At 58.7% G+C, this 12,873-nt stretch overlaps 1 protein-coding gene across 3 annotated transcripts in view; it reads right to left on the bottom strand.

The window, feature by feature from the left end:
* Positions 1-12,050, bottom strand: part of LOC120234518 (myelin basic protein) — a 114,117-nt gene extending 102,067 nt beyond the window's left edge. Inside the window, exon 1 of one of the 3 annotated variants that reach the window (XM_039236393.1) lies at positions 11,892-12,050. The gene's annotated coding sequence lies outside the window, so the exon portion shown is untranslated. The remainder of the gene's footprint in view (positions 1-11,891) is intronic. The other 2 variants (XM_039236392.1, XM_039236394.1) reach the window with 2 other exon arrangements.
* Positions 12,051-12,873: the final 823 nt, after the last annotated feature.

Below are 12,873 nucleotides of genomic sequence, written 5' to 3'. Positions count from 1 at the left end.
GCCTCACGGGCACCTTGTCTTCACACAGGCATGCAGCACAGGACTGAGCGACTTCTTTCTGGAACCTCCCAGATTGCAATCAGGGAAAAGCATGCTACGCTCGGTCACCCACCCACCATGGCCCGCAGGAGACACGGCTCGGAGACGTCTGGGGGCCCCCTGGCTCTCCCTGGCACGGAGGGTTTGCACTTCTGAGACACAGTGGAGAGACTGGTGAGTGGCGATCTTAGGGACAGAAATGGTGGGAAGACGCGTTGCGGGAGAGCAGGGCGCAGTGACGGGGCTGTGGGTTTGGACCCAGGAAGCTGGCAGCAGCTGACGGGATGGGGTGACCACGTGGCAGGTGCCAGCTGGACACGTCAGCACTGTGGCCTCTTCGTGTTCCCGCTGCACTGAGGTAGGGACACGACTGAGCTCCCCGTTTGCAGATGACGAATCTCTGGGGTCTAGAGAGCTCAGGCGTCCATCGAACGACGGCTCCTGAGTTCTGGCTCCAGCTCGGCCTCAAACTGGCCTGGGGACTCGGGGACGACCCCCAGTCCCTTCTGAGAAGGGACTTCCCCGTGCACTGAGGCCTGGCTTTAGTAAGGAAAAGTGCTCCACCCGAAGGTCAGAGGGGCACCTCTTCCTCCATTTCAGGCCTTTTAATGCTCGCTCTCCTAGTAGAAAATACATTAGCGACAGCTTCACAAAGCCTTCCTTCTGCGTAAAAGCCACCGAGAGCAACAGCAAATGGTGACGCTTTACACGGCTACATCGTGCAGTGAAGGCCCTTTTCAATCCGTTCCTGGAAAATGGCACTTAAAGGACTAATTACAGGGGCGCCTGGGGGGCTCCGTCAGTTAAGCATCCGATTTCGGCTCAGGTCATGGTCTCACGGTTCGTGGGTTGGAGCCCCGCGTCGGGCTCTGTGCTGACAGCTCGGAGCCTGGAGCCTGTCTTTGGATTCTGTGTCTCCCTCTCTCTCTGACCCTCCCCTGCTCATGCTGTCTCTGTCTCTTTCAAAAGTAAATAAACTTTGAAAAAATAAAGGAATAATTATGTAACAAGCAATCAAGAGTGCAGCAAGCACACCGCAAACACAACGCTGTCGGAAGCTGCATTGTGCCCTTGAGCTTTTTAAGCAGTTTCTGTGCAGCATTTGGTTTCTAAGTGGCACCTTTAAGGCTTAAACGGATCAATAGCCTCTCAGAAGGCACTGACTCATTACTACCAGGTTGAGGCCTTATGGTTTTTCTGTTCCATCAAAACCAAGATCGTCCGGGATGGCCTTGCAGAGGCTATAAAGTGCTTCCCCGGTAGACTGCTATAAAATTATCCCGAGGTGTCTTAACCCTTCACACTCCATACACATCACAGCGTGTCTCATCGCGGATTGCGACGAGGGGCGGGAACAGCTAAAGCCGGAGCAGAACCGACTTGAGAGAACAAAGCAGCAGGATGCACGGGAGAAAACAGGCTTCGGGCAGAAAGCCCGATTCTAGTCCCGTCTGCCTTCGGCAGCGAGGAGGCCTTGGACGGGCCCCCTGGCCTCTCTGGGCCCCGTCTGCTGTCCTTCCCGGGGCTGGAGGGGCTGGAGGAGGGTGGCTCCAGGCCCGGCGGCCGCCACCAGCGCTGAGTCCCCCGGGGCTGGGCACGGGCTCTGCACACCCGCGCCTCTAGACTGGAGCGTTTCCTGACAAGGTTTATTTAGGCAGAGCTGCCCACACGGTTAAGACTGCTGACAGCCGCTTGCCGAAGCCAGAAGCCAAGTCCAGGATGAGATGCTATGAAAACTCACGATGTGAGCATCTACCTGGGGCTCGGCGCCAGAAGGAGCATCGAAGCCACAGGGCGGAGGGAGCCGGACTGCGTCCTGTGTGCGCGCACGTCCGCACCTGTGTGCACACGCCTGTGCATGCCTGTGCTCTCTCTCCCTCTCGTCTGAGATCTAGGGCACTAGCAGGACACACACGTGCTGTCCCCCTTTGAAGGGGATCCTCGTACCTCATCTAACATACTTTGGCCTGAGACCTTTCTAGAGCGAGACATGGTCCGTGTGGGAAAGAAAACCCCACAGGCCGTCGGAGGCCCATCTTCAGGACGAGCAGGCGCAACGGCCTGTACAACAAAGGTGGGGCCTTTGGTTCAGGCATACCGCGTCCCCAGCGCTACAACGGTCCCCAGTGCGCAGTAGGTGCTCAACAAATCACTGTTAAGTGGATGGGAGACAACAGAATGAGACCATGAAGCAATCCTCCCAGCCATGTCTGCACACCCCCATTCACGCGCGTGCGCACACACACACACACACACACACACACACACACCAAGGCACATGTGTGCTTGGAGACCTGTCACTGTTCTGTGGCCTCAACTGAATGACAGCAATGTGTGGGGAGGCCTGAGGGGAGGAAAGGCCAGGAGGTTTGTCCAGCCCGGTGCACCATGAGGGGCATTTCAGACCCAGGGCCACTGAAGGCCCATCTCTGGGCAGAGCCCTCTGAAAATGGAAGCCCTTACTCAAGAAGGAAGTGGAGAGGAAGTGTGGGTACTCACGCTGGTTGGGGCGCTGAGCACGGAGGGCGGCGGCCAGAGTCGCGGGTGCCACCCTCAGCTCCGTGCTGAGCCTCCAACACTCGGCTGCAGGAGACCAGAGCAGATGTGGGGGGCGGGGAAGCCCCAGACCCGCAGCCTCCACACACACGCTGTGTGCAAGCACCCTCGGCCAAGGCCAAATGCAGCCTCCGATGGGGCCGGGAGGGGATCCAGCGTGGAGGGGGGGGCGCAGCCCTTCAGAAGGACCCAGCGTCCACCACCCCCCTGCTCAGCTCACCAGTCACCAGTTACGACAGGCTGGGTGACACCAGGCAGAAACAAATTACAGTATGTAATAGATGTCGAGGGGTGGGCGTTCTTCCGTGAGTTAATTACCTTCCCAGGGTGCTAATTTAGACATTATATTCTAATAAAACTGTCCAAATGTCGTTAAATAGACACACCGGAAGCCAGGCTACTCCAAGCAGCATCTGGTGCCGCGGCTGGCCTCTGGGTGGAGGGCAGCTGGGTTGCCCGGGCAGGGGAGCCATCTCTGTGCGAGCCAGGCCCCCCCAGAGGCTGTCCTAAAACCTCGGCTCGCTGCTCTTCTTTCTTGCATGAAGCCTCCAGGCACCGCTTGGGGCCTGGGCTCCCCTCCCTGCACGTTGCCGTGTCTGCCTTACCCCGGCCTCCGCCAGGCACCAGCTGGGCCTGTGCTTAGTCAGGGGGCCTGGAGAGCCCCAGCCCGAGGACCAGGAAGACCTGCCTAAGAGGCAGAGGTGGAGACACTGGGATTTGGGGCCCAGGGCAACGGCCTTCCGGGACCTCACCCGATGACAGGTGTCAAGGTCGTCAGGTGTCACTCCGCTGAAGGAGGTCAGGGACACACCCTGTGGGCTGAGTGGAGGTGCCTTCCTCGCGTTCCTCTTTGAGCCCATGTCATGAGAGCAAATGAAGCTGTGTCTCCGAGATGTAGGGTGTGAGGTGACTGGGTATCAGTAGCCCACGGAAAGACAGCACCCAGGAACTTCTCTTTCTTCAGGAGCAAATCCAGCTGTGTTTTCATTTTTAGAGTGATTTGACATTCGTCCCGGTTCTAATGTACTTTCCCAGTAAAATGCACTCTTCTGATAGCTGTACTGGGTGTTGCTAATCCTCCGTCAGGATGTATCTATGGATCTGTATTTATATATAGTGTTAGGACGGTTACCTAACGTGGCTTCGACCGTGGCGTTTCACCACATTTCAGGAAGTTCATTTGCCAACTCTGTGTGCTCCTACCCCCCTTCACAGAGCAGTTTCCAACCACCACCCTGAAATGGTTTAAATCCCTCTTTCTTCAAAAATAAGTCCCGACATACGAAAACAACAGCAGAATAAAAGAATCATCTCCCGTTTGGAATCGCACCACCTTTCACACAGCAACACAAAATGATGTGCTGAAGCTACGAATGCGTCTTGCCTGTCTCTGAAATGTAACTGATCGTCTGTATGTTTCTAGGAAGGACAGTGTGGCTGGTGGTGACACTCACACATCCCTGGTCTCAGCTTTTCCAAGCTTAGTACATTTTCAGACACCAAAGAACCAGAATACAAACAGAATAAAAACAACCACAGCACCCTCCCTGCCGCACGCACACACCCCCCGACACACACACACCAGGCTCCTAATTCTATTAAATCCCCGCTTAAATGTGTCTGGCCTTTCAAGCAGCACAGGAGGCTGAGTCAGTCCTGTGACCGGGCGCATCTCTCCTGTACAGTCCAGACCCCGCTGCTGGTCGGCTGCACGGTGACGAGGCGATCGGAGCCGTCCCTCCGCGGCTTCAGCAAACATGAGCCCCACACACTATGCCAACGACACCTAGGCCAGAAAACGTATTTGTGAGCTTCCCAGGACGCACGGGCACAGTGGCACATCGACGCCCCTGGTCAGCAAAACGCTGTAAACCACGGATGGGGGTCCCTGCTGCTAAAAGCTGAGCAGGGAGGGTGCGCGTCCTGGAAACATGGGGAGGCGGGGGCCCCAGGAACGCCGGACAGGCCCCCCGGAGCGGCGGCGGGGGGGGCGGCTGGGGGGCTGGGGGGGAATGGGGTGCAGGACAGAGACCGCCTCATACCCTCTACCTCGTCTCCAGGCCTGGGGCAGAGGCTGTGTCCTGGGAACCTGTCTGTGTGCATCTAACCCCCTCATAACACGGACAAGCCTCTCGGGCCAAGAACCACACCCGTTTTACCCTCGTGGACCTGGACATGCCACGTGGCGCACAGTCCACGAGCTTCAAAAGATTCATCAGGCATTTGCCGCATTTGGGAAGCCAGGCGGCTCTACAGGTTTTGCTTTTATAGCAAGTTTAGCCAAAATGTTAGGTTTCAGGCATCCGGGCACCTGGATGAGAACGAGGGTATCTGTAAATACTCCTTGGTAGAGGCGCCAGCGCTCACGAGGCAGGAAACAGAAAGCTACTCTCCGAATGTGGAGAAAGTAACAAACAAGACACAAATAAAAAATATAAAAGTATAGAATTTATTTCCCATGGGTCCCTCTTTCTTTTTTTAAAAAAATTTTAATGTTTACTTATTTTTGAGAGAGGGAGAGAGAGAGAGACAGTGTGAGCAGGGGAGGGACAGAGAGAGAGGGAGACACAGAATCCGAAGCAGCTCCAGGCTCTGAGCTGTCAGCATGGAGCCCGATGTTGGGCTCGAACCCATGAACCATGAGATCATGACCTGAGTTGAAGTTGGCGCTCAACCGCCTGAGCCACCTAGGCGCCCCCGTGGGATCCTCTTTTTAACATAAAGTCACTTGATCAGTGAAACGTGCAGATTTTGGTGACCTTATGAAAATGTGTGTGAGCACACGCATGTCTCTTCGGATAACCCCGTGTAGACTGGCCATGTCTCCTTCCTTCCCTTAGAGCAGGCTCCTCGGAGCTGCCTGGGGACCTCAGGAAATACACATGCCCGCGCCCCATCCTGTGACTGCAGCTGGGGCAGTGGAAATGGGGGCCTGGGACTCTGCGATCCGCAGGAATTCTGGATGAAATGTGTGCAGCTGGTTGGCCAACCAGCCAAGGGGACTCTGGCGTCAGCCCTGTCCCAGCAGCCACGTGAGAAGACACGGAGCCCGTGGGCTCCCCGCCAGCCGGCCACCACGCCAATTCTGCACCCCGCTCGCGATCAAAACAGAGGCGGGAGGTTTGCTCTGTGTGCGGTTCCCTCCAGGTGTCCAGGGGGCCCTGGGTGAGGAGGGGCTACGCCCGTGTGAGTCCTCCTTCCTCTGGGTTCCGGCTGCTGGCGGAGGAGGGGGTGGCCTCATGTGTCTGCATGATCGGGGCTGGAGGAGCCGAGCCCGCACCCGGCTTTCTGCTCCCTGCCAGGGCGGCGGGACGTGGCTGGGGCGGGGCCCCACCAGGCGGGGGCAGCACTCGTGCAGGGCGGACTCTGAGCGGCGGATGAGGCCGTGGGGAGCCCTACCTTCACCACCCTTACTTCAAACACGGGCTGCAGGGGCGCCCGGCGGCTCCCTCAGTTAAGCGTCTGACTCTTAATTTCAGCTCAGGTCAGGATCTCACGGTTTGTGGGATCGAGCCCCACGTCGGGCTCTGTGCTGACAGCTCAGAGTCTGCTTCGGACTCTCTCTCCCCCTCTCTGCCCCTCCCCTGCTTGCTCACACCTGCGTGCACCCTCTCTCTCTCCCTCCCTCTCTCTAAATAAATAAACTCTAAAACAAAACAAGACGAAGCCACAAGACCCACCACACTCACCACCATCTCCAGCAAACCCCTCGCCTTCACCCGGCTGGACTGCAGCGAGGACCAGCCTCTCTCTGAACACGTCTCTCACGGAGGGCCCCGCAGCGAGGCCCACTGCACCTGCGCCCAGGTCTCCCCGGCCCCTCACGGGAAGCCGCCGGGCAGTGGAGACGCTGGGCCGGGGTCCCTGGGGGGCAGCGCTGGCCGTGGGCCGCGGCTCTGCCCGGGGCGGGCTCCACGCTGCGGGGGACATGGCGCCGTGATGAGTGGGGGCCGGCCGCTGAGTGTTCTGAGCCCACGGCCACCGAAGGTGCAGACGGTGGGCACCGGCTGCTGACCACCGACCACGGCCACGTCCCGTCTGCCCACAGGAGAAGCACCAGCACCACCCACTATTTTCTGCGTGGTTTTTAAAACTTTTTTAAGTGTTTATTTATTTTTGAGAGAGAGACAGTGAGAGCGGGGGAGAGGCAGAGAGAGAGAGAGACAGAAAGACAGACAGACAGAATCTGAAGCAGCTCAGGCTCTGAGCTGTCAGCACAGAGCCCGACGTGGTGCTCGAACCATGAACTGTGAGATCACGACCGGAGCCGAAGTCGGTCGCTGGGCCGGCTGAGCCCTAGGCGCCCCTTTCTGGGCGGTTTTATTTTATTTTATTTTATTATTTTTTTAATGTTTTATTTATTTCTAGGAGAGAGAGAGAGAGAGAGAGAGAGAGAGAGCGTGAGCAGGGGAGGGTCAGAGAGAGAGGGAGTCACAGACTTAAACAGGCTCCAGGCTCTGAGCTGGCAGTCAGCACAGAGCCTGAGGCGGTGCTCGAACCCACGAACCGTGAGATCATGACCTAAGCGAAAGTCGGACGCTTAACCGACTAAGCCACCCAGGCGCCCCCGGGGCGGTTTTAAAACAGGGGAGATCTCAACCAAGTCCCAGCCCTCATTACGGCACAAATCCGACTCTGCGTGGGGCTACAAACCACTGCTTTAATAAAACACAGGACGGCTTGGGACCGTTGCTGGGTTTTAAACCGTACAACACGGATCAGAGAACCACGGCGTGCTCAAGAGAAACAGCCGGGGGCTCTGAGCAGAAATTCATTTCCTGTAAGAAGAGGCTGTGGCTACAGGCCTCAGAGAAACCCCCTCACACTCTGGAAGGTGTCGCCCTCTTTGTCACCGTCCACAAGCCACTGACCCCTTTTCCGAGTCGGTGTTGGCTTTGCTGCGCTGTCTCATGGCATCTAGACGGTGCTTTCATGCTCCTGCAGGTGAAAGATGTGAGCACTTTCCGAGCTTCCTATTTCCCTCCAAGGAGGGCTGCTCTGCAAAGGCCTGTGGCTGCTGAGCTGTCCCCAGGCGCTCGTGAGGCTGGCCTGGGACAGGGCGGGGGTGTGCCCAGGCCTGAGGCCCTGTCCCCTGCTCCAGGGGCCTCTGATAGGCAAAGGCGAGCTCCGGGGGCTGTGAGGACCGGGGATCCGGAACATGTGATCTGAGAGTTCGCACCTGTCACTCCACAGGCCCGCCACCCCCGGGAAGTCCCGTTTCTCGCGTGTAAACCGGGGACAGGACACTGCTGTGCTCAGTGTGGCGGAGGGACTGAGAAGGACGTTGTCAGGCTCCCCATCACGCGCAGGGAGCGCCCGGACCACGGACACGGCCCTCCTGCAGAGCCCGCCATCCGTCCGTCCGTGTCCTTCTAGAAGACACATCTGCCTGGGGGAGGGGATTAGTGAGGCCTCTGAACAGGTTTTATCGGAGTCCTGAAAATACGTGTCTGATCCCAGAACGGGTGTCACACGAACATAAACTCCTGGGCTGAGGGGTTCAGAGGACTTTCGCTTGTTTAAAATAACCTCTGGGAACAGAGTAGGGGCTCCTAACTGCCCACCTCCTGAGGGCAAGGGTGTCATGGAGCGGAGTCCCCAACATCGGCCACCACACATGGACTCCCGGTGCGAGCAGGTGGTGTGTGTGTGTGTCTGAGTGTGTGTATCTGGGTGTGTGTCTGTGTGTGCACATGTGTGTATATCTGGGTGTGTGTCTGGGTGTGTGTGTGTGGGTCTGCATCTGTGTGTGTGTCTGCGAGTGTCTGGGTGTGTGTGTATCCGCGCGTGTGTGTGTGTGTGTGTGTGTGTGTGTTGGGTGGCCATGAATCAGGCCCTCAGGCCCTGAGAAAGTCTCTCCGGCCCCTGCCCTCCTCTCCCCTCCTCCCCACACTTTTCCCCTTTGTTATTTGCCTTTCAGTATATTTTTTATATTCATCTCTACCATAACACTAAGCATGCAACGTGGTTAATCACTTACTATGAAAAAAACCTTATTTTCCTTCTTTTGTTTTGGAAAATGTTAACCCCTTCACTCTCAGAGAAAGTGAATTACTTAAAAGGGAATCAAAATCCCACGGAGTTTTGTAACATGAGCAAGTCTGTCTGACACTTGTGTGGAAGGCACAGGACGTACAGAAACCACCACAAGTTTTCCTTCGTAATTAAAAATTTGTTTATGTTTGTTTATTTTTGAGAGAGAGAGAGAGAGAGATCATGTATGAGTCAGGAAGGGGCAGAGAAGGGGACAGAGGCTCCGTAGCGGGCTCTGAGCTGTCAGCGCAGTGAGTCCAATGCGGAGCTCAAACCCCGGAACCCAGAGGTCATGATCTGAGCCTAAGTAGGACGCTTATCGGCCTGAGCCACCCAGGCACCCTTACGGCCGCCGTGATTTTAATGAAGAAAACCAGAGAGGACTCACTCTGCCCAAAGTCAGGGTGACTCTCCGGCTACAGTGATCCAGAGAGTGCGGTGTGGTCCTGGTGGATGAGGCAGAACCTCAACCCGGAAACGACACGCACAGATGTGCAGAGATGACTTCTGACAAAGGAGGAAAGCGGCGTGGGGGAGGAGTGACCCTCTGTGTGACAGCCGCCTGAGAACAAGGGGTACCTTCCCCAGCCAGGACCAACCACAAGCCAAAACAGAAAGCCTTCAACCTGCACTTGAGGCTACAGAGAAATTAACTGAGTGGACAGATGTCAGTGTCACGTGGGAAACTACAGTACAGGGTGGGGACTGGAGAGAAAGGTCTCCAGGACCTGAGGCTACGCAGACGGTTCGCACCCTCCTCCCCCGTCGCCACCCAGAGAAGGAAAAATTAAACTGATCTCATTAAATGAACAACTGTGTCTCCACAGAACCCCCGGTGCAGAAGATGAAAGACGAACACGAGAAAACGACGGCAAACCGCCGGGACCAGAGTCTAGAACACATAAAGAGTGATCAAGACCAAACACCCAGTTAGAAATGAGCAGGCTGTTCACTGGCGGGACACAGACGGCAGTCTCACTCGTGAAAACCCCCAGCGTCGCTCTCCAGGAGGAAATGCACATTAAACTCACTGCGTCATGTTAGAACAGCTAAAAGAAAAAGCAGCGACGGTGCCGAATCCCGCCCAGGTTGTGCGAACCCTGGGCCACTCCTCCCTTGCTGGTGGGAACGCAAAACGCTATTCTAGACAAGAGTGTGGCTGTTTTTAAAAATAAAATTAAGCATTTGCTTACCATGTGACTCAGCAATTGAACTCTCGGGCATTTATCCCCAGGAAATGAGAACGATGTTCACACGACAACCTGTCCATGGATTTCCAAAGAAGTTTTATTCTCAGTAGCCCCAAGCTGGAAATGATCCAGGTGCCTTTCAGACAGCGAGTGGTTAAAACCAAACCATTCAGAGTGTCCATCCATATGATGAAACACCGGGCAGCACCAAGAAAGCAAGAGCAGCAGATACATAATCTGCTGGGACAGATCCGAAGAGAACCGTGCTTAGTGGAAAAAAGCCAATCGAGGAAAGTTTGCATATTGTATGACCCCATTTCTACAGCATTCTCGAAATGATGAAATTGTAGAAAATGGAGACCGGGACTCGGCGTGCCAGGGGCTGGGGTGGGGGAGGGTGTACGTTGACTGTGGCTGTAAGGACAGGCTGTGGAAACCTGAGATGGGGCTGCCTTAGCGACTGTTGGCGACCATGTGATTCAAGGAACATTTACAAGTTCAGGTGGAAGAGAAAATCACAAGGAAGCCTGGGGTCTAGTTTTCTGCACAGAGTCATTGCCGTCACCGGCCAAGCAGCAAGAAAGACCCAAGGTTCAAAACCACCACAGAGGAATTCAGTGGCAAGTTAGAGAGCAAGTAACTTTTCCTAAACTTTCTTATCTTGGGGCAGAGGTGTGATACTCGAGAAAGATTTTCACAGTGGATTTGAACCGAGTAGCTTGGTTTGACCCCAGGTTAATAAGAGTAGTCATTTCAGAACAGTTACATCCTTGAGAGTTACTGCTAAGCGATATTGTACAGTAATTTGTAACTGGTCTCCTAACCTTCTGGTGTTTGTTTATTTCGCTTAAAAAAAAAAAAAAGGAAACTTCTAATGGGCACTTTTATTTGCGTAGTAGAAAACACATCAGGTTGCCCGCCTCCATGCAGGCCACCTGGCCTGCCCCTTGAGGGCTGCTCTGCCCCAGGCTTCGCAGCTCCGGACACCAGGCAGTGAAGTCCCTCACCTGCTCCCTGACTTGAAGGCCGTGGTCTGGAAAGTGTCTCCCTGACCTTGGCCGTTAAAATCTTCTCAGATAACCAGAGGTGTTAGACAGGCTGCTCCCTACACTTCCCTTCCAGCGCGGGGTGTCCCTGGCTGGATGCGCTGGGGCCCCGGGGCCCCTTACACCCCTCTGCACGCATGCCAGCTACCTCACAGCGGGGCACGGACACATGTTGCTGATTTTCACGTTGCCGCAACTGGAAAACAGGAACCAGATCGCGCTATTTCCTGCCAGAGTCTTACCGAGGTCCCCCCACAGAAAAAAAAACCCCAAAACCAACTAGAACCCCCACTCCGCCTTCCGATACAGGGGCGACAGTAGATCCTGAAAGAAACGAGGCGCTGCCACCAGCATCCCACAGGACCCAGGGCCACCTGGGCACCAGCGCAGTGGGAGCAGAGCGCACACCCTGGGGTCACCGCCGCCCCCCCCCCCCCGCGTCGGGCCCAGGAGGGGCGCGGCCGCCGGGTCACAGGCGCAGGTGGGCGCAGGTGGGCGCGGGTGGGCGCCGGTGGGCGCGGGCCGCGGCAGGTGGCCCCTTCGGCGGCCAAGGCGGCTCAGATGGGCCCTGGTGGCCACAGGTGACGCGTCCCCGGGGCTGGGACAGGCCCGAGAAAGCGGAAGCCAGGCGTCTCCGGTCCCCGCCCCCGCGATCAAAGGGAAACTCGCTCCGTCTGGGGGGGGGGCGTCCGCGGGGCTCGGCGCGGCGATCAGACACGGACCCCCAGCGCCCGTCCCCACGCGAGCCCCCTCTTTTGACCTCCGTCACCTCCCACCCCGAAACCCCACCCCCACCGCCAACCCCAGGCCGCCCCCCAGCGACCACACCTGCAAACCCGTCGGGTGCCCGCGCCCGCAGCCATAGACCCGCGTCCACACCCGCGCCCACCTACCAGAAGGGAGACCTCGGGCGGCCTCCTGCGGGCCACCTGCGCCGCTGCCCCCGAGAACCCCTCGTCTCGGGTCCCCGGTCCCCGCGGTCCCCGCTCCGGGCCCCTCCACCCCCCGCCCCGCCGCGATCACCCACCGCGCGCTCGCCGCTCGGAGGCCCAGGGGTGCCGCGGGGTCCACGCCGCCCCTCCGCTGCCCTGGTCCCACGCGGTGGCGGCCGGGTCTCGGAGCTGCCGGCGCCGCCTTCCGGGGAGGGAGACGCGGGCCGCCAGGGCCGCAGGCTCGTCCTCGCTGGCGCGCCGCGGAGACTGACGGCGGCGGCTCCGGGGCCCGGAGCGCACCCCGCCCCCCGCCCCCGCCGCCCGGCTTCCTGCGAACCAGGTAAACCCGCCCCGAGCGGCGCCCGCCCACCTGCCGCCCCGCCCCGCGCCGCCCAGACCACCTCGGGGCGCCGCCTGGCCGCGCGGGGACCCGGGCGCAGAGTCGGGGCGGCGGGGCCCGGCCGGCTGGGGCCGCCTCCGAACCGCTTCTCTGGGAGCCCTTCCCGGGCTAAGCCTCGTAACACCCCCTCCCCCGCCGTCGCCGGAGGCACCCGAGATAACGTCTCCCCGCCCCATTGCTCAGCGGGGCCACTGAGGCGCAAAGCGCGGCCGCGGGCCGAATCCGCCCGAATCCGCCCCCACCCGCGGGTGCTCGGCAGGTCATTCGCTTTGCCCGCGCCCGGGGCGGCACCGAACCGGGGCTCCGCCGGGCGCGTTTCCGCAGAGACCCGAACACCCCGAGCGGGCGGGGCGCCCCGGCCTGCACCCCGCGCCTGGGCCGCGGTCGGTGCCGCCCCCGGGCCCGAAGGGCGCCTGCCTTTCGCCCACGAGTCACCTGGACGCAGAGATTCGATGGGCAGACGGGCTTCCCCTCGCCCCCCCCGCCCCCGGCGGGAAGTCAGGGGTGCGGGGAGAGCGCCGGTGCCCCCCACCCCCCAACTCAGACGGGGCCAGGGGACCGCGTGGGACCTGCCGTACTTGTTAGGGGAAGGGGGTCTGGTGCGGGGCCGAGGGAGCCTCCGGGCCCGCGCGGTGGCCCCGCCGTCTGTCTCCCCGCAGCCGCCCCCGCCCCCGCCC

This window comes from Hyaena hyaena, unplaced genomic scaffold (assembly GCF_003009895.1).
Source record: "Hyaena hyaena isolate Hyena2069 unplaced genomic scaffold, ASM300989v1 scaffold_110, whole genome shotgun sequence".
NCBI classification, from domain to species: Eukaryota; Metazoa; Chordata; class Mammalia; order Carnivora; family Hyaenidae; genus Hyaena; species Hyaena hyaena.
This window is presented reverse-complemented; position numbering and strand designations above follow the sequence as displayed.